General features: G+C 43.8%; 1 pseudogene; it reads right to left on the reverse strand.

Annotated features, from left to right (window-relative positions):
• The window catches only part of LOC144827834 (uncharacterized), a 161,909-nt pseudogene that overhangs the window by 50,827 nt on the left and 88,277 nt on the right, over positions 1 to 22,805 (reverse strand).

Raw genomic sequence — 22,805 nt, forward strand, 5'->3', positions numbered from 1 at the left:
AATATGCATTATCTCATTCTATTAATTTGTAAGAGTTTCCCCTCCCTTCCCCTTCCCTTTCCTTATTCCTTGTAAAATGTAAACAGCTTTCTCTTTTGTTTCTGTACTAGCCATTTTTTCAATATCTTTCTATTTTAATATGCTTTACTCTGTATTGTTGGGCTTCTTTATTTCTTGTTATTTTTCAAATAAAGCTTTTAAACATGAGCAATAAGTAAGACAGGGGGCGGGAGGGAGGAGGGGGCTCGGTGTGATCTCTTTAGAAATCTGAGCCACTGGCGAGCCCAACCTGTGATATTGTCATTGGTGCAGCGGCTGCGAGGAGGCAGAACGTTCCCCTCAAATTTCTTCCAAAGGCGCACTAAAGCATTCTTTCTTTTTGACATTCCCTTCACTTTTGATGCCCTTTTCTCCATTGGAGTCTCTGTCAATAATGGACACTTGATTCTTACTGGTCTGCTGTGCCTATGAGGTAACATTTCTTGACGCCTCTCCCACTTCTCTCCTCCTGGGTGTTTCGCACTCTGTTTTATAAGTAGAAGCTAAACTCTACTCTATTTTACTAAGAAGCAGGCATCTAACGTCACAGCAACTGGTTCTGTTTCCTCATCAGTTTCCACTACTTCCTCAGTCTCCAAGACTTCAGACGGAGCTCGCCCATCCGCCACAACTTTTTCAACCATGCAGCAAAATCTCAATCTCCCTCAGTCACTGCCAAGAGACTTAAACAGGATCCTCCTTTTACTCCTAAAGTTATTTCTCCAGTCTCTTTGAATACTGTTCTGGAGGAAATTCACCCCCTCAGACCTTTCATCGAGGAAAGAAACTCTAGTCTTCAGACCATTGATAGCAAATCGTCCTCAAAGGAATCCCGCCTCATGGTGTGGAACAGCAGCTTGATGTGGTACAAGACTCTTCTTCCAGAATTTACTCTTTAGAGAAAGAGGTTCTACAACGGAAAATAGAGCCCGAAGACCTTGAAAATAGGAATTTTCACAACAATCTACGTATTTATGGTATTCCTGAAGGCCTTGAAGGTGTGGAAAAGTAAATTTTGCCATGTTCTGTGTCCCTACGCCTCATCCATCATATGTTATGTGTGCATGATTAAATATGCATATGTACTCCCCATGTCTGATTAATGACGCAATTACAGTTGTGTCCACCTCTAGTATGCAAGTTTCCAGTCCTCGTGAATACTACGAATATCAGGCCTATGTAAAGTTACGTTGCCACGTTTCTCAGTGTGCACGTTATTCCATTATAAAGTCCCCGTTTCTAGGCCTCGAAAGGGCCTGGACCCTAGATTCAGCTCCTGTCTCCTGAAGCCTCGCTGAGGAGCGATACAGCCCCCACCTGTATCCTCGACCTTTCACTTACTTCCTGCCTCGCAGTGCCTGGTGCAGCTTGGCTCTGCCTCTGAGTCTGCCAAATGTATGTTATAGTTCCAGTTATCAGTTCAGTCCTCCTTCTCTGCATTCCAAAGCTACTGAACTGCATCAATAGTTTCCGTCATTGTCTAGCCTTCACGTCTCCATGTTAGAGAAATACTGCATTTAATGGTCATTTAATATTCTTCATCACGCACTACATGTAGAATAATGCATGGTCCAGTCTTAGAATCAAGTCAGCCTCTCCCCTCATGACTTCTAGTTTATATCAACATGTTCCCTAAACATCAGATACTAGATAGGGTTTAGGTACATGTCGCTCCGACCCTCCAGACTTTAGTCTCTGCTCCTAGCACAGAGTTCGTAGCCCCCAGCTTCTCCTAGTAATACGTCATTGCCAGTTTGCGCGCACCACCAGGTTAGAGGTCCCGGCTCCTTAGGTAGCCCCCTCCTATGTTTCCGCCCATTCATGACATATTCCGTTACGTTTGCACCACATGTCTATGTATACGCCCAGTTACACCTACTTTCACTGTTATCTTTCGCGACTGCTACGCGTCACGCCTTCTGCTCCACCCACTGTTACGCCTACTGCAATGTAATGCTATGTGTTTGCGTTATGTATATAAGTTCATGTATTGTTATTAAACGTTAGCGCGCTCATCCCAGACCAAGCCCCAGCAGCTGCTGGGCCTCTTTTCCCCTGTCATCCCTGTTCCTATGCAGGTCGTCCTGTTCCTGTCCTTATGCTGTAATAAACCTGCAAACTCCTACTACCTCGAATCTTGACTCTTATTTATTGAGCTATCTGTTATGATATATGCCTAGTCAAAAATAGGGTATTATTTATTTATTTACCACATAATGGCGCCCGAATAGGGACTTGCCCTTTCCCCACGCGTCGGTGAAGCCACGCCGACCCCCTGACCCTCTGCAGCCGTGACGGAACCATACCGGCCACGTGCAGATATTTCTGCTTCAAGTATCCCTCAGGCCCACGGAGGAGACGGAGGAGGCGGTCCAGCATCCGAACGAGACGGTGGAGGAACGCGGCGAGTTCCGACCAGAGCCCAAGCCAAGAGTCCAAGGTCCGAGGTATCCGGAGGCCCACCCGTAACTGAAGTCCGAAGTTCGTCGTCCGTCCAGTCCAGTCCGAGGCCTCCCGTTCTTGCTGCCCGGTGAGTACCATTGCTGGGGTAGTATCTAGACAGGGTCAGTCTAAATTGACTCCTGGTCCGTGGGTTGGTGGTACCCAGGCCCACAAACGAAGTGTTCACCTAGGTGGATACGGGTCTTGATGCGTCCCTTTATGGGACCGGTATGTTCCGTACTGTTTCAGCAGTGCATCCAGTAACTCTAGTCTGTTCCGTTCTCGAGAAATTCTGTTCTGTTTCTGTTCTCAGTATTTTCAGGTAGTAATTCTGTTCGAACTGTTATTTATAATGTTCTTCATGTATTTTAATGTTGTGGTATGAGTGCGACGTGATTTCGTGTTCTCATTGTATATTGTATTGTGTCTAGATTACAGTTCAGTCATGCCCATATTTTCCAAGTTACGTCGGTTAAAAACTAGAAAGGGTCTGCTGGAAGAAGCAGTTCCTGTTCCGCCTAGGGACAGTCCAGGTCATTTTATGTATCAGAAACATGGCATAAGCGCCATATTGTATTTAGATTTATGGGTAGATTATACCAAACAGTTAGAAGAAAAGTATAGATGGCCCGTATCGGGTACATGGGATGCCGAATGCATCATGCGAGTAGAAGAAGCATTATGGAAAAAGAAAGCCAGACAGTCACAGAAAGACGCCATCGAGTTATGGCGCAAAGAAGCTCATAAAAGAACCGAGAAAGAAATCAGAAAGTCAGAGTTAAGTAGAGAATCCCAAGAACGAGTCCAAGAAAGAGAATTAATCGAGATAGGTGAACAAGTAAAAGCCGAACAGTCAGACAGACAGAGGCATGCCCTCATTAAGGGTATGTATCCTCTTCTTGCCGAAGGCTTGCCAAAAGCGACCCCAGAGGCATCCAGTAATTTCCCGCCACCATTAGTTCCGACCAAGCTACGTCACAAACCGACCGCAGCTGATATTTTTATTTCGTCCTATTTGGACGACACAGTCCCCGAATATGCAAATCCTGTTCGCGCTCCGCCAGTCCCTGTAAATCAGGTAATTCCTGCTCCTCCAGACACCGGGGTGCCCTTAACAGCTCCCCCGGGTCAGCCCGCCATACAAGTCCAGCCCACGTTACAATTACCGACCCTGCCAGGTCGGAAAGCATCAGTTGATGATTCCAGTTTAGGGGCCACAGGAGGAGGTCTTCCTCAAACCCCGCCGCCACACAAGCGTTTATCAGCACTCGAATTACATGCTCAAGCATCACAGCGTACTCCTAAAAGTAATAAGTCTGTTACAGAAATCAGGCAAACCCTTGGCGAATGTGCCTATGACCCAGTTCCCGGCGAGTTTAATATGGTTTTATACTCAGTACGCGTAAGGAGGGTGACCGAGTATCTAGTCACCCTGCCGAATATGAAAGAAGATCTAGACAGAATATATCGTTTCATCCGTACAGGGGATGATCCAGAAAGTATTAGTGATGCCATGTCTCAAAGGAAAGCCGAGATTCAGCGTATGATATTAAAGTTCTTAATTAACTGTCTAATAAGAGAACAAGATAATCCGTCTAAAGATCCAGCCGAAATGAAAACTCTAACAAAGTGGAGTGATAATATAGCCGAAGGAAAGCACAATACTATTGGTGCCATGGAAAGTATGTACAAGAAAATCCGTAGAGAGATAATAAAGATACACGAACAGCGTAAAGCAGCACAAATAAGCGAGAAAGAAAGTATCTCTGATCCTGAAGAGGAAGACGACGAGAATCCCGCCAGAATAGCGTATGTAGGAAAATCTAGATTTCCAGATCGCCATTTACGTCTAGAACACAAGTCTATTTTCCATCATTCAGCACCAGAACAAGGTTCCCTAGAACAAGTATTCCAAGCTATCGATCACATTCTGAAATCACGAATCGGTTACAGTGAATTAAGTACTATGCATGAACAAGAACTAGCCCGATCAGCAGTCCGATGGATTACTGATTCTACCACTTTTCCAGACGAAATAGTGGCACAAATGTTTCTGAAATTGCCCCCAGCCGAGCAGCGACTGGTGGGTATGTATATGATTCAGCACCTCATTACTTTGTATGAGGGTCAGCATTCTGATCCAGGTCCGTTACATGATATCCTGAACGAGTTACTCCAGTATAGATGGAGAGGTCTAGGTACTGATTTAATTAGTGTCATTCTAGAACAGCGCCACAAATATAGAACGTTTCTGAACCCGCATTTTGTTCATGTTTCACCTCCAGAAAGTAAACCATTTTACATAGACAGACAGAATCCGTTACGAGAAGTCCACCCAGTCAAAGGAACGGGTGGCGAAATGCAACGAGTGTTTGTATACACTCCAATTACAAAGATGGAACTTCTTGAAATGAAGAAATTAATTCCCTGTCATGATAAAGATCCAGCAGGGTTCCATAGAGAATTAAAAGACATGCTCCGTATGGGAGAATACACTTACCCAGATATCCTTAAAATGTTAAAGGTCCTGTTGCCCGCAGGGGTGTATGAAAAGTTAAAGGAAAAAGAATGGGAGGTGGGAGAGAAAAAGATCGATTGGACAGCTCTAGAAGCTGAAGACAAGGCACGAGTACCAGGTACCGGTCTTGGAGATAAATGTAAAGAATTACCAGAATTATTGATTCAAGTTTTACCCAGATTATTGACAACTAGAAAGGAAGACTGGGATGCAATCTCAGCCTGTAAACAGAAACAAGACGAAGATATTAGTGATTTTTATTCTAGATTTGAAAAATGTTTCAGTATCAACAGTGGTCTCAAGACAAGTAGTGAGTCATACCCTCACCTTTTCGTTACTAAATTAGTCGAGAATTCAAGTCCACAAATTAAAAATCGAGTTTTGAAAGTCGAAAGCACCTGGCAAGCTAATACTCCGTCCCAGATGCTCCAGATGCTTCAGTATCACCAGAATAGAATCAGGGAAGAGCAAGAACACGAAAGAAAACGTATGAAAGACACGAAAATGAAAGTGCTAGTTGCACAATCTGTTCCTCAAGACAGTCAGAAGAGGGGTCCGAATCAAGCCAGTCATCCTGCAGCTCCCGTTAAAGGGAACTGCAATTATTGTAAACAGCCAGGTCATTTTATAAATGAGTGTGCAGTTCTGAAACACAACATAGCTACCGGTAAGACTAAAGAAAGACCACGTCCGCCTAGACAAGAACAAGTTTCACAGACTCCTCAGTCACAGAATGCACCACAGACAGTTCCAGCACCGCAGCCTATTGCTGCAACACAGCATGTTACATCGCAGATGTACCAGTATGCACAGTCTGAGTATCCAGAGTACCAGCAGTATTCATGAAACAGCCTAGAGAGGGAGGTAGGCTTGCCTCTCATTGAGATACCTGTAGATCAAGAAGGTCCCTATGTTCACAGTCAAGTATTAGGGAAAGACAGAAAGTTTTTGATCGATACAGGGGCAAGTAGGACCACAATTAGTCATGCCGAAGTTCCAGGGGCTCCGCTCTCAGGCTCAAGAAATGTTTCCCTTGGATTTTCAGGAAAGCCAATAGTTAATGAGATATCTAAGCCAGTTACTCTAGAAGTAGGTCCATTGTCCCGTACTACTGATCTGTTACTTACTAAGTCATGTCCAGAAAATCTGTTAGGCATTAAGACACTGAAAGAGTTAGGTGCAGTCATATGCTGTTCCCCAGAGGGAATACGATTGTTCCTACGTGACTTTAAGGGTCACTATGTATTACGAGATTTTGATTCAAGACTGTCTACAGTTCCGCAGCATTTATGGGCGCAAGGTCCAACTGATGTAGGTTACATGCAAATCACACCCTATCGTGTGACTCTCAAGCCAGGTGTAGTGTTACCACGAATCAGACAGTATAGATTGCCACCCGAGGCTGTAGCAGCCTTATCCAAAATTATTGACGAGCTCATCGCTCAAGGAGTAGTTGTAGAAACTGACTCCAATGTATGTAATTCTCCGATCATTCCAGTCATGAAACGTACTGATCCAAATGCACCCCCAGTATATCGATTAGTGATTGATTTACGAGAGCTTAATAAATGTATTATTCCGCAGTACCCAGTTGTCCCAGACATCTCTTCCCTATTGACAGCTATTGATTCCGAAGCCATGTTCTTTACTGTCATAGACCTCAAGAACGCATTTTTTAGTGTTCCAATTCATCCAGACAGCCAGTTTCTTTTCGGATTTTGTTTAAATGGAAGGAGCTATATGTTCACACGAGCTCCTCAAGGTTTCACAGAAAGTCCTAGTATTTACAGTCAAGCACTCAAGAGACAACTAGACAATATTCACATGCCAACTGACACTGCCCTGCTCCAGTATGTCGATGATCTACTGATCACAGCCCGTTCTGAACGTGCTTGCGAGCAAGCATCCCTTACAGTCCTGTATTTCCTAGCCGAGATGGGGCACAAGGTGTCCCCATCGAAGCTTCAATTCTGTGTCCAGCAAGTGGTATACTTAGGACACTTGCTGTCCAAGAGGGGTAGGCAGTTGACACCAGACCGTATCCAGTTAATAGCGAGTCTTCCCCAGCCCAGAACCCAGAAGGAGGTACGTGCCTTTATCGGCCTTACTTCTTATTGTAGACAATGGATTCCCCAGTATGCATTTCTAGCCAAGCCACTGATACAGTTAACGACACAGGAGGCAGCCGTATCGACTGTTCTCCCTTGGACATCTGAACATACACTTAGTTTCAACGAGTTAAAGAAAGCCCTATGCCAAGCTCCAGTTCTAGCTACACCGAACTACAGTAAGCCTTTTACACTTTTCGTTACTGAACGTGAAGGTACAGCATTATCTGTTCTCACACAAGATCAAGCAGGACAATACAAGCCCTGTGCTTATTTTTCGAGCACACTAGATCCAGTCGCCCAGGCGTTGCCTGCGTGCCTCAAGTCAGTTGCAGCCACAGCACTAGCCATCAGACAAAGTGATTCCATAGTCTTAGGACACTCTCTGACAGTACAAGTCCCACACTCCGTGGAAGTTCTTTTAAACCGAACACAAACTCAGCACTTGACAATTGCACGTTTAACAGGTTATGAATTGACACTGTTCCAGCCACACATAGAAATTAGACGCTGCAACATTTTAAATCCTGCTACACTGTTACCATCAGTTAGTTCAAATTCTGCCACACACGATTGCGTGGAAGTAGTTAATATTACGACAAAACCAAGACAAGACCTGACAGACATTCCGTTACCAGATCCTGACCTGACACTTTATGTGGATGGTTCATGTATGAGAACTAGTACAGGAGAACTAGTCGCTGCGTATGCAGTGACTACTGACACCGAAGTTATTGAAACACACCGTATTGACACCCTGTCCGCTCAAGCAGCAGAGCTAGTTGCTCTGACACAAGCCTGTATACACGCCAAGAACCTGAAAGTTAATGTTTACACAGATTCACGTTATGCATTCGGAGTTGTACACGACTTCGGAGTGCTCTGGCAGGAGAGAGGTTTCATGACTTCTCATGGAACCAAGATTCAGCATGGTCTCCTTATTCAAGCTCTGTTAGATGCCATACATTTACCGACATCTATTGCTATCATGAAGTGCAAAGCACATACGAAAGTTACTGACATTATTTCCCAAGGTAATGATCTAGCAGATCGCACAGCCAAGCTTACAGCACAGACTCCAGACATTGAAGTTAATCCGACACAGACACATACTCCAGATCCGATTACATGTATGACAGTTAAGGACCCTACACAAGATGTCATAGATATCCAGTTACATGCTACTCCCGATGAAATCAAGAAATGGTCCGAACAAGGAGGGGTCCAGACAGATCAAGGATGGTTAACGAAGGGTAGAGCCACATGGTTTCTCCCCGACTCTATGGTTCAAGTCATCATTAATACCGCACATAGTCCAGCACATTTAGGAGAAAAAGCAATGATAGACAGCATCCAGAACATTTGGTTCAACAAGCATTTACGAGCTGCAGCCAAGCAGAAAGTCCGTACCTGTATGATATGTTGTCAGTTTAATCCAGGTAAAAGTGTCCCGGTGGAACAAGGTGGTTTCCAGCCCCCTGACCACCCTTTTGAAGTCCTCCAGATGGATTATATTCAGATGGAGCGATGTCGAGGTTTCAAGTATGTCCTTGTAGTTGTATGCGCTTTGTCCAGGTGGACAGAAGCATATCCAGTCCCAGATTACACAGCCGCGACCACTGCCAAGCAGTTGGTTCGTGAATTCTTCCCTCGATATGGACTCCCTAGAGTCGTATATTCTGATAACGGTCAGCCATTCTCCTCAGAATTAATGAAGCACGTTTCCCTGTTGTTAGGGTACCAGTGGAAGTTCCATTGTGTACGCCATCCTGAAGCAGCCGGTCTAGTCGAGAGACATAATCAGACTCTGAAAATCCGTATTGCAAAAGTCTGTAAAGATAAGGGTGTGGACTGGCTAGTAGCTCTGCCAGTCGCCTTGTTTTATATGCGCATGGTCGCACATTCCAGATCAGGTCTGTCCCCGTATGAGGTCGTTTTCGGCCGCCCCCCTAACATGTGGGGTACTCCTAGACCCCGAAGTATTACCGATGTTTCATGTAATATGCTGACAGATTACCTAGCTTCCTTGATGTCTGCCCTCAACTCATGTCGTTCACAGGTTGCCGCCGCATTTCCAGACAATACCGAGGTGGCACCGCACGAGATCGTTCCAGGTTCGATGGTACTCGTCCGGAATTTTGACAGATCAAGTCCGCTGGAGCCTCGATGGAAGGAGCCCCGTCAAGTCCTCCTCACCACCCGTACAGCCGTGAAGTTGGAAGGCCGAAAAGGATGGATACACCTTTCTCACGTTAAACTTTTTAAAGGATTGAAACCCGTCTTTAAAAACATTTCCAAGGATTCCCAGGATTTTAAGGACTGCCAAAACATTGTTCCTAAGGACTGTCCCGCAAATGACATTGATACAACCCCTCCCTTGGTAGAGAAAACTCCGCAGCAGGAGTATAAGTTAAAGCTCCGGTCTAGTAAAATAAGTCAGTCAGTTTGATTGTATAAGTCCTCCCCTAGGTGAAACGGTTAGACTGTTTCTGACATGTATAAAATAGACCCCCATAGTGAGAGAGTCAGTCAAAGCTCAATTCAATGTATCGTTTTTCTGAGTTTCATATTATTCATCAGCATAATGATTTCCTGCACTAGTTATGCATTTTTCCTGTATTTTCCAGTTCCTCATGTAAATAAGTCTGCTAATGCTACAGTAGAGCACACGTTTAGTGATCTGCCTCCTCACGAATATTCCTACCGCCTCGCTATGCGTAACAATTCATTTATCCGTATGTTACATTACTCACACCAGACCAGCAATGCCACTAATTGTTGGGTGTGTGGTCGACTCCCCCCTTTCCAGACACCGAAGGGAGTCCTGCCACTGTTTCCTTATCCATTCTCACATAATGGTTCGTGTGGAGCATGGACCACGTTAACGTCATCCTCAACAGATATGTCTTTTCTTAACAGTACATGTTTCCCAGACAAGCAAGGTCTTCCCCACAGAACAGGGTTAGATCTAGAAAATGAAGTTTATAATTTAGGTAATTATTCGTCGAATTTCATGGTCCTGAATGTTCAGTCTGATACTACTCCAGACTTACCTGCTATTTCAGTACTACCAGTCAAAGGCGAATTATGTGTCCGAAATAAGGGTTCCGTACATGTAGGACATAGCGATTGTACTACTGTTGTCAAGTATAGTGACAGTGGGAAATCTATTTTCAAAGCTTCACGTCATTCATATTTTGTTTGTGGTCAAACCGCATATGTTCGTTTGCCCCTCGATTGGGAGGGAACCTGTTACATTGCCTTCCTACTGCCACCTGTTTTTCTAGCCCCACCTGACTACCATAGGAATTCCTTCCTAGTACATACTAGACACAAGAGAAACCTCCCGATTGTCGATTATACTGAAACCGCTGCAGAGCAATTCATTGATATAGATAAAGGTGTTTTCCCTTATTTAGGCACAGTTGTAAATAGTAAGTTAATTCGTAGATTAACAAGAACCCTTGAAGCAGTAGTAGATGAGACTGCCTCCGCTCTAGGTAACTTAACCGAAGAGCAATCCTTTATGAGAATTGTCGTTTTACAGAATCGTCTCGTCCTTGACGTCATACTGGCCGATAGGGGCGGGGCCTGTAGAGCCATCGGATCTAGTTGCTGCATTTTCATTCCAAATAACGCGCCGTCTGTTTATTCAGCTATTACCAGACTCCATAAAATTGCCCATCTGTTACACCAAGATCCAGGCACCTGGACATGGTCCGGTTGGTTCTGGAATATAATTTCCGCATGGGGATGGAAAGTCTTGTCCTTTCTAGGTATTGCAGTAGCGATCATATTTAGCTGCTGCCTCTGTATACAATGTGGCCCTGCGATTTGCGGCATGTGTGCTACCTCTTGTATTCCTAGTCCCAAGCCCCGTTCTAAATCCCGTTCCAAGATAATTCGAGACGAGCAAATGATACTGTATGAAATGATAGATGGTATCATGAATATTGATGTTTCCTGATGGAAACGTAGTGACAAGGAGGGAATGTGGAAAAGTAAATTTTGCCATGTTCTGTGTCCCTACGCCTCATCCATCATATGTTATGTGTGCATGATTAAATATGCATATGTACTCCCCATGTCTGATTAATGACGCAATTACAGTTGTGTCCACCTCTAGTATGCAAGTTTCCAGTCCTCGTGAATACTACGAATATCAGGCCTATGTAAAGTTACGTTGCCACGTTTCTCAGTGTGCACGTTATTCCATTATAAAGTCCCCGTTTCTAGGCCTCGAAAGGGCCTGGACCCTAGATTCAGCTCCTGTCTCCTGAAGCCTCGCTGAGGAGCGATACAGCCCCCACCTGTATCCTCGACCTTTCACTTACTTCCTGCCTCGCAGTGCCTGGTGCAGCTTGGCTCTGCCTCTGAGTCTGCCAAATGTATGTTATAGTTCCAGTTATCAGTTCAGTCCTCCTTCTCTGCATTCCAAAGCTACTGAACTGCATCAATAGTTTCCGTCATTGTCTAGCCTTCACGTCTCCATGTTAGAGAAATACTGCATTTAATGGTCATTTAATATTCTTCATCACGCACTACATGTAGAATAATGCATGGTCCAGTCTTAGAATCAAGTCAGCCTCTCCCCTCATGACTTCTAGTTTATATCAACATGTTCCCTAAACATCAGATACTAGATAGGGTTTAGGTACATGTCGCTCCGACCCTCCAGACTTTAGTCTCTGCTCCTAGCACAGAGTTCGTAGCCCCCAGCTTCTCCTAGTAATACGTCATTGCCAGTTTGCGCGCACCACCAGGTTAGAGGTCCCGGCTCCTTAGGTAGCCCCCTCCTATGTTTCCGCCCATTCATGACATATTCCGTTACGTTTGCACCACATGTCTATGTATACGCCCAGTTACACCTACTTTCACTGTTATCTTTCGCGACTGCTACGCGTCACGCCTTCTGCTCCACCCACTGTTACGCCTACTGCAATGTAATGCTATGTGTTTGCGTTATGTATATAAGTTCATGTATTGTTATTAAACGTTAGCGCGCTCATCCCAGACCAAGCCCCAGCAGCTGCTGGGCCTCTTTTCCCCTGTCATCCCTGTTCCTATGCAGGTCGTCCTGTTCCTGTCCTTATGCTGTAATAAACCTGCAAACTCCTACTACCTCGAATCTTGACTCTTATTTATTGAGCTATCTGTTATGATATATGCCTAGTCAAAAATAGGGTATTATTTATTTATTTACCACAAAGGAGACATGTTTCTGTGCAGCCATTGCAAAATTAGCATTTACTGCAAGGTTATAATGCACTTAAGAGTATATGGTCTGGCTGCATCACATACAGCCCCGGAGAATAGATTCCGAAAGCTGGGCTCGGCTCACGCAGGTGCACCCTCCCACATGAAAACCAAGCACCCTGCCTTTAGGATTGTTAAGGCCTGCCATAGGGGTGACTTATAGGTTTATATGTGTGTGATCAGAAGTGATATAGGTAACCTATACCACAGTAAGGAGTGCATGCAGACCTGTGGTGTCATTTTGGAAGGCTGCCCGTGGTAGGCCTCTGGGGTATTCATGGCCTTGGTACATAGTGTACCATATTCTAGGGACTTATAAGGGTAACCCAGTATAGAATCTGGAGTGTACCTAAAGTACATGGAATCATTTTAGAGTGAAAGCAGATAGGCTGGGGTCCTGATTAGCAGGGCCCCAGCCAGACAGTAAAAAACCATCAAAACACCAGGATAAAGTAGGGGCAACCATGCAGCCAGATTCTACCTTCCTACACTGGCTTTTAGCAAAACTGGAAAAAAAAAAGTTGATATTGACTTTCAGCAGCAACTCTGCATTTCTGAGAATCATTTCAATGTCATGAACCTCGACAGTACAGAGGTGCCATCTAAGGCAATTTTCACTGACTTTACAATGGTATGTATAAAGTGTTCCGGAAGGGGAGCGCGAGCGGGTTGGCCTCTGTCACCTTGATAACTTGTATGAAGCCCTGTGTGTTTGCTTTCTTTTATATTTTTCCGTTGCTGACATCTCCCTGCCGGTGCCTGCCCGGAGAAGGCACCTTTGCACCCCCTCTGCTTTGGTAAATAATGGCTGGTGTGATTATGAAATCCCGGGTGCGGTCCAGTCCTGGAAAACAGTTTGTAATCTCTAGGTGCTAAAAAAAACTAGCTTAGCTTTAACCTATCGTTCAAGCAATATCTATGACCACATTTCTGTTATGTAGACGGTCTGACGCATCTACTTTTTGTTACTTAAACCTCTTGAGATTAAGTGTTTTGCCGAAGTTCACACAGCTCAAGCAAGTGCAAATGCTGGGATTGGAATTCAGGTCCCCTCCATGACATGATCGATAATTTATCTGCTATCTCACAAAAGACCCCCGCATTGCTTATGTATAAACTGGTATAATGCAGTGATGGAAGCACAACATTTCACTGGACTGGATGCTTTCCAGAACATTTTGGAAAATATTGCTCTTTCCCTCAGAATCCCAGACTGGAGCAGGATTTATAGACACTGGCAACAGGGTGTGACGCAGATAACGTTAGCCTGGAATTGTGAGTTTAAGTAAATTTGTGTTCTGGGGGTTACGATGGATAAAATAAAGTATTAGCTTGGAAATTGACGTCACCAGAAACTAAAAATAGTCATAACAAGTGAAAGAAGTCTGTCGGGATATTTCTGGAAGCGCATTATGGATCGACAGTCCCACAAGTCTGAATAGGTACCTAACAATTATTCTCATAGAGTTTTAGGAGACAGCCAGGATCTTTGCAGAGCTACAAATTACATCAAACAAATTTACAGTACGGTTAGTGCCAAACTAAAAGAAAAGCAGGAAGTTGATCCTGGTGGAAATTCCAGTTCACCAAATTCTACAATATCCACTCTTTGACCAATATTGAGCTGCTGTTTGGAAAATTCTAGTTGATTACTTTTTACAACTGGTTTTTGGTGTTGAATGATATTAGTGTCCCCTGTCAATATTTTCTTTAAATTGATGAATTTCCGTAGTTTTTTCCGCTTGTATATATAGTCTGATGTTCAAAATCCTATGTATTGGAGTAAGTGATGTCCTAAACCCTCCAGAGTAGCCCTTGCTTTGGAAGGGCATGTTGGAGTAAGTGATGATCTACACCCTCCAGAGTTGCCCTTTCTTTGGAAGGGCATGTTGGAGTAAGTGATGGAGTAAGTGGTGTCCTAAACCCTCCAGAGTAGCCCTTGCTTTGGAAGGGCATGTTGGAGTAAGTGATGATCTACACCCTCCAGAGTTGCCCTTGCTTTGGACGGGCATGTTGGAGTAAGTGATATCCTACACCCTCCAGAGTTGCCCTTGCTTTGGAAGGGCATGTTGAAGTAAGTGATGTTCTAAACCCTCCAGAGTTGCACTTGCTTTGGAAGGGCGTGTTGCAGTAAGTGATGTCCTACACTCTCTAGGGTTGCCCTTGCTTTGAAAGGGTGTGTTGGAGTAATGATGTCCTACACCCTCCAGAGTTGCCTTTGCTTTGGAAGGGTGTATTGGAGTAAGTGATGTCCTACACCCTCCAGAGTTGTCCCTGCTTTGGAAGGGCGTGTTGGAGTAAGTGATGAGCTACACCCTCCAGAGTTGCCCTTGCTTTGGAAGGGCGTGTTGGAGTAGCCACATTGGGTCCTTGTTCTTCTATGTCTTTAGTAAAACACAAACAATTGAAGAAGGGTCTGAGGGAAATTTAAAGACCTGCCCAGTTCGTATCCCCCTAACTGTAATCCTAACAACAAAAGAACCGGGGGTCTATAACGGAGCTTCAAGTACTCCGAGCTGCTGCAAAACTCCTACATAAGTGAGTTAGGCGCTAATAGAGCTAATAAGTCTCTATATCAGAATGTGTGCCAGGACAAACCTGTCGAAGGACCTACTGAGATTGTTGGTAAGACCCGTACAGAGATGTGTTGGATTCCCATCAAATAGGTATGTAGATCAAGTGTTCTCATTTGGTCATCCAAAAATGGGGTGGTATGTCTCTTGATCAATGAGACCCATCCATCGCCCTTACTCAATTGGGTCGCACAATCAATCGCTAGGGTACCCATGAACAAATGATAAAGATGGGATCGAGTGCAGTGCAAAAATCAAAAGATGTGTGAGTTAAAAACAAGGGGTAAAAGGATCAATAGGCGAAAAACTCTAATGTAATTTGTCCTTTCCCTCAAACAAACAAGAACCATGCAGAGGAAGCAGTCTAAACATATAACTGCATTTACAAGGCAAACATGTTTCAGCCGGTAGGGACAAGATCCCATGGCTTTCTTCAGGGCAAGAGTGCTAAGCATTATCTACTGCATACATAAAGTGAACGTAACGACAATCTGTAAAGGATATACATAAATAGTCCAAAATCGTGTTCCTCTGTACCAAACGGTGTCTCTTACATCTGTTAACAAGAAACAAGAAATAAATTGTAGTAAGTCCTATCAAAACAGGAAAGACCTGGCACTGGCTTCTACTAATTAAGCCAATTTATTTTACTAATGTTACTCACCTGAATAGTACAGGGAGTGTACCTCACCTCTCCTGGAACCCAGCTCAGGAAAAAGGAGGCCCCGCTCTGTGAAGGCAAGGAAGGGGTAATAAACGGAAGGGTGGACAGTACTACTCTATCTCTCCATCCAATACATAATATAGCCCCTATAACAGTCAAGCTTCACAGAGCCACAAAAAATCCTAAGGGTGGAATAAGTCACAGAGCCCATAAAAGTCCCAGGTTCCCAAAATCCATCACTTAATGTAAAAAGCTTTCCTCTAAATATGAGTGTCCTCAATAGGATGGAGCTAAACTGTAGCAGGTTTAGATCTGGGCTAGCAAAAGTTTGACAGATCAAGCCTGGTCTCATATCCCAGAAACATAGGTGAACCAGTCTATGCCACCCCAAAAGAAAAAAGGCCAAAAACACTTGCGCTATGGTTAAATAAAGCACCTTTATTTTTTAACTAGTTCAAACTACAAAGATGGCCGTAATGATGTCATCTTGTAGTTTTTGGGTGAACTACAACACAGTGGATTGTGACATCACTCTGTAGTTCAATCGAATCCTGCGAGAGTACGTGATACTCCGCCCCTATCTCCTTTATAAGCTTCCTGTGGGCAGCCATTTTTGCCTCCCACCAAGCTCGGGTCCTGCAATGAGACAACGCCGGACAGGTTAGTGGCTCATTAGGATTTATTTTTGGCATTTTTTCTTTTGGGGTGGCATAGACCGGTTCACCTATGTTTCTGGGATATGAGATCAAGCACAAAAAATGTCAGCTTCGTTAATACTTATTAACCTCATCCATGCTCATGATGAGCTCAGCTCGTCATGAGGCACAGTGCAGCTGCACTCATGACGAGCTGAGCTCATCACGGCCGTTAGAACGTTGCACGCGGGGATAATTACACCGCTGTGCTGAACGTTAAAAAAACTGGTGTGGTTGTGACGAGCTCCGCTCGTCATGAGTGCAGCTGCACAGCGCCTCAGGACAGACTTTTTACAGTAAATCTCAAACTGCCTAACTATGATGTGAATGTTCACCCAGTCCATTGTTTCTTCTTAAGTTTAGATCCATAGTGTTTTGATTTCATGCAGGGCCCGTACGAGATTGCAAATATGGAAACTCACACCCAGGACTGGTGAACAACTCACACCTGACCTGCGGCAACTTTAGAGATTCATCACTTTGATCTATATTTCAACACATCTAACCACCATCATGTTATATAGCACTTGTTATGCTTCTGCTGGATTTAAAGACAACCGTGCTGTGCATTCTGAGACTTGGAGTCCAATGGCAGCCTTAATAAAGTACTCTTAACAGCTTGCAAAAGTCAAATGGAGCCAAATAGGACCATGGAAGATGACAAATGTGACATGAGTCTCTTTGGCACACAGACAATGTTTACCTGAGACAAGGACATCAAGGACAGCACCGTCAATGCTGCTGATTAGCTCTCTGTCTTTTATGATAGTTTCAGCAGGTTGTGTCTGTAAAAGCCATGGCACATTGCATGCTGGGACTTGTAGTCATACTTTGGCATATTATGGTCTTGTTTAAGATATGTCTAGATCTCATTCATACTCTAGCGTGAAGCCTGTATGTCTTGCTAGACGAAGGTTTATCCATAGGGTTGGGAAAAGGCATCATAAGGTACCAGGTGTTCACTGGCACAGAGAGATGGTCTGTCATAAGTGTCACAGACAGAGCCTTCCCATGACACTGATCAGGGCAGTGAAAAGAACTGAGGAAGAGGGCACTGGGACATTTTCACAGTGTCTGTTGACGGGTTAAAGAGGTGTTAGAATAGATGGCCTTTGGATCCATGACCTCCCTGCAGCGGTCACGTATTCCGGTTCTATTTGTGATTCTGTGCAAATGGGAGTGATGGGGCTTCACAGTTTTCAAATTAATATTATTAAGAGTCAACCCTCCCTTTTACGCGTCACCACTTTAAATTGTCACCAGCTGAAACTGATCATTATTGGGTGAGTTACGAATGTGAATTGTTTAAAATTCAATTTGAAAGAAATCAGGTGTTAGATAAACGTAGGATACATTAGGCCTTGTTGTCCATCTTTAATATGAAGTAGGATTCTGACACCTGATTTGAACTGTTGTGTATTCTTTGTCATAATAAGGAACTCATGGGCTTCACTTGGTGAAAAAGTGATTTCCGAAGTTGACTAAGCAGAGTGTACTTTCTCAAGGATAGAGGCACTGTCCCAGACTGAAAGACATACTATCTAACATTTCATGTGCTGAGAACAGATGTTGTGAACACCACAACTCCATATATTACAACAGTGAAAACATCTTGGAATGAATTCTGTTATCATTGTTTTTTTTTGCTTGATTCCTATTGGTTATGAGCATGTGAACCATTTACTAAAGTAGTATCTGTAGCTCTATAAAAGAGTGCAATTTCCCCATGTTTAGAGGAAACCCTCTCCCCACCCCACCAGCAAGTAATCTTGTGGTCTGGCGGGCGATCCTTTGGCTTTCCCAGGAATGACAAAGCCCATTCCTGAACGGCATGGAGCGTGCAATCAAGGGGGTGACTGCACCCAGGCAGGCACAATATGTGCCCCCCTGATGCACCCCATTGCCCTGAGGCAACAGGGGTCCTTGTAGGACCCCACTTGCTTCTTTGCTGGCAAAGGTTTCATGGAGGGCTCTCGCCATGAATGCTTTGGCAGAGAGGAAACTCGTAATATGCCTGGCAGTGCCGCAGTGGCACTGCCAAGCGTATTCCTGCAACAATTCCGCCACAATACCGCCAGGGATCTCTGATGGCAGTTGCTGTGGTCCCATGGTGGTCCAATTGGCCAACTTTTATTAGGGCAATCGTACCACTGGTGTGGGCGATGTTAGCACCACCACCATTGCTAGAGGGGTCCACTGGACCACTGTAGTCATACTTTGGCCTTATGTCATCTGATGAATATGTTTAGCATTTCTGCACTTAAATGTATGTAGTATATCTTCAAAGTGAGATCCTTGTCTGTCTTTCCTTAATAGAAATACTTGAGTCTTGTCATCTGTGCCTTCACATTTTACCGTTAAGGGAGACGGGTCCAAGAGGGAGAACTAAAGTTAGATAGGGAATACACCACTCCTGATCCAGTGCCAAACAACTCAGGAGAGCAAAATAAAGTGGAGTTTTGCATGCTGACCCTCCTGCAGTCGAATCTTTGCCCAAAACTATACTTAGTTACACGAGCAGGCATCAATTGTGTAATTTTCGGTAATTGCACACCACAAGAGCAATGCTAAATAAATACGACTTCACCCAGGCTGACCTATATTCTAGTGCTTGCATTTAGGCAGTTGTGCACTAAGGTTCTCATGTTGTAAAATCACAGGGCCTATGGCCATAAAAGTTCTCATCATTATGTAAAATATCTCTTTTACAGGTCGGAAAATTATTTTCTCTCAAAAGGGACTTTTCATATTGTTTCTTAATTGTGAATTGGAGAGGTCATGAAAGGAGTTACCCTCCTCGTCCTGTTTCCAAGTCGGAAAATAATGTATTGACAGTTTCTGACTCCAACTGATGTCATAAACCATTGATGAGGTAACATCAAGCTTGGGTTGGTAACTCGTTTGCAAAGGGGAAGTGGTCCCCTCAGGAGCCATTTCCCTTTCGGAATTATGTTGGCAACCTCACGAGAAATAAGATTTCCAAAACGGAAAGCTTTTAATTTTAAGAACAGCACAAGTTCCTTTAGGGAACACCGGCTGCTTATTTCTTTTATTTTTATTTCTTAAACAGTTTTCCATTTTGACGTGCAATTAGAAAGATAGTGATGTGCTGTTCCTTGCAGGCAACTATCCACGTGTTTACATGCAAATTGGTGCCCGCCTAATGAATATTAATTAGGTAGATTGTTCTGCAACTCCCTCTGATTCAGTATTTTGTGAACCGACTGAACAGTACATAAGTAGTTTTGCAAAATACTGTTTAATCCTCAACACATTTCGTCTGAATTTGTGACCACTTTTTGCAAATTTAATAAAAATAGATCAGAACCTTAACTTTCATAACGAGATGGTTTCCAATTATATTTACTCCTTGGTTGCAGTTATTCCTGGTGGTAAGCACCTATTTAAATCTGCATAAGGCATAATAACACAAAATCTAAGCCCTTTAGATGTCAGCTGGGTAAATAATGATGTTCTTCTGCTATTTGCACGGCTTCTCGCTAAATTGTGCATATTGTCTGCTATTTAGCTAACCACCCAGTGAATAATTTATTTTCTATTTGCAAGGCCACCGGCCAAACAGTACATTATTTTAATTCAGCAGCCAGGTAAGTATTACATTTTATTTTTATTTGCCATTCTACCGATTAAATAGTATATAATATCTTCTATTTAATTAGCATTCAGTGAAATAATTAGGTGTATTTGCTATTTGCATGGCTGCTGGCCAAATTGCAAATAAAATCTGCTGTTCTGCCAACAGATAGATAATGAGTGAAGTTTCTTCTTTGTTTGCTTGACTGCTGCCAAATAGTAAATAAACTCAGCTAATTAGTCGGTGGGCAGGTAAATAGTTGATTTTCCTTTTAATGTGCATGGCTGCTTGCCAAACGGTGCTGAATCTCTACTATTTAGCCAGCAGTCGGTTAAACAGTGCCATTTTTCTGCTGTTTGCACGATCGCCAGCTGATCATACCAGATCTCTAATCATTAGGTAGCGGCTGGGTAAAAGGCAAAGTTTCTCCTCTATGTTCAAGGCCACCAGCCAAAGAGAATCATTTTTGATATGTAGCTAGTGGCCAAGTAAATAGCAATGAAAATGTATTATTTTACCAGTGGCCAGCTAAATATTTGCTACCTCATGTTTGGCTTACATAACCGTTGCTACCACCAAGATTAATTGAACTATCTGGGGAACAATGAAAGGCTGAATCAGCTGTTTGATCATCAATTGACCTAGAGAGTTAGTCACACCCTGCATCACCCGCCCACTCTGGGCACAAAGACTGGGAGCCTCATTTATGAGGCCCCTTGCGCCATCAGAACTTCACTTTTCATGAAGTTCCGTGGCGCAGAAGCCTGCGTGGTATTTATCAGGCAGCAGTACGCCAGTTTTTGTGGCGTACTGCTGCCTGATAAATATCAGTCCCTTTAACGCAGTGTCCTGCGTTAAAGGGGCTGCAATGGGTGTTGCTGGGGGCGTTCCCAGCAACATCCATGGCCTTTTGACACTGCCCCAGATTTACCAGAAATCGTAACTCTGAAGCAGTGTCAAAAGCTTACGCCTCCCCAGGGGAGGCGTAAGGGAGGCGCAACAGGGAGAAATGTCTTTATTTCTCCTCGTATTTCCTTTTTCTATGTGTGCTGCATTCTACAGCACACATAGAAAGAGGAAAAGCCTCTTGTGCTTATTTTTGTACAGAAAGGTTTCCCTTCCTGTACAAAAATAATCTTCCCCGCAACGCAGGCACCCTTGCACCATTGTGCAAGGGTGCCTGCGCTGGTGCAGGCAGCCCATTGTGCGCTGGCGCAGGGTAAAAGCACAGGAATGCGCCGTATCTTATAGATACGGCGCATTTCTGCTCTTTTCTTTTGCCGTAGGGAAGCGCAGCAGGAAGGCCTGCTGCGCTTCCCTACGGCAAAAAGTCATAAATGAGGCCCCGGGAGTCCAGCACGAGGCAGGAGAACAGGTACTTTCTGGAACAATAAAGAAAGTGAAGAGAGTTATGGGTGGTTTGTACTTGTGAATAAAGACATTATATACAGAGACTGCCCGGGACAGGGAGATGGAAGAAGCCAGAAGGAGTCTAAAACTATAGACGCATCATAGTTAGCACAGACAGAGGAAATCATAGGGCACAGACTGTATTGGAGTGTAGGTGAAACCAAAGGAAAGAATGTAATAGAGAGACTGAGACATTGCAAAGATCTGATGGGTGCAGAGGCAGACAGAGGCCTCCAGAGAAGGAGCAGAGACTCAAACAGGAACAAAGCACTCAAGGCTGCCAGTGCATCAGACCCCAGCATGCCAAGGACCATCCCTGTGTCAATCTTAAAACACTTCCACAAACTCCTTCCTACCCCCACCTACTACCACTGTATTCACCAAGTGCTCCTAATCTACAGGGAAACTTTAGTAGGTATCTGGCAACAGGCTTACTAGTTCAGAATGTCTGCTAATTAACTGGCGACTACATAAATTGTAAGGTTTCTGTTATATTCTTTGTCAAATGTTATGTAGTATTCATTATTCACCTGGTTAAGATAGGTATTCATTCTGCTTATTGCTGTCACTGTGTCTATGATTTCATGGCTATTTGTCACATATAGCATCTTATGTTTCAACCCTGTATCTAACTGTCTTTAACCCCTTCGATGCTGATGACGAGCTCAGCTCGTCATCAGCCACGGGTGACGTGTGCGGATGACGTAACGCGGTTATTAGAAAACAGCCGCACAGCGCAAAAATAACCACAGCAGCGATGCGGTTAAAGATGGATGTGGCCAGCAGATGATCAGCTGTGTAGTTTTTCTACAAATAAAGATCTCTTCAATCAATATCTTGTATGAGAAAATTACTACAGTTACTTCACTAAATGGAACGTAATCTCTGCTAATTCGTCAGTGTCGTGGTAAATACATGACCTTCGCTATCTAGTTGTGGCTGGGTGATTTTCTGTTTGCACAGCTGGGATGCAAATAGTACATGATCGCCACTATTTAGTAGGAGACTGGATTATTACTGATTTTTTTTGTTGCTGTTTTCACTGCTGCCAGCCAAATTGTACATGATCTCTGCTATCTTGTTGACTGATGGGTAAATAGTGAAGTGTCTCTCCTGTTTACATGGCCACTGCTCAAATAGTACATAATGTCTGTCAGCAGCCTGGTGAATAATGAAATCTACTACCTATTTATGGGACAGCTGGTCAAATAGCGTATAATCTCTGCTATTTAGCTTATAGCTGAGTAAATAGCGGCAGAATAGCTGCTACCTTCTTTTTATTCTCATTTGTGAATTTGTATGATTAAAGAAAACAAATTAATCAAATTGCAAAAGCAGGGAATTGGGTTTGTGCAGCCATTTAATTATTAGCCTGTGACAACTATTGGTTCTCTCTCTTTGATGCTCTATTAGAGAAAACTGTGCTAGTGCAATGTGTTTGCGTTGTGTTTAAATTCCTGGTATACTGTGCTAAGAAAACTCTGGAAAGGGGAAACATCTCATTG

Source organism: Lissotriton helveticus, chromosome 4_1 (assembly GCF_964261635.1).
Source record: "Lissotriton helveticus chromosome 4_1, aLisHel1.1, whole genome shotgun sequence".
NCBI lineage: Eukaryota > Metazoa > Chordata > Amphibia > Caudata > Salamandridae > Lissotriton > Lissotriton helveticus.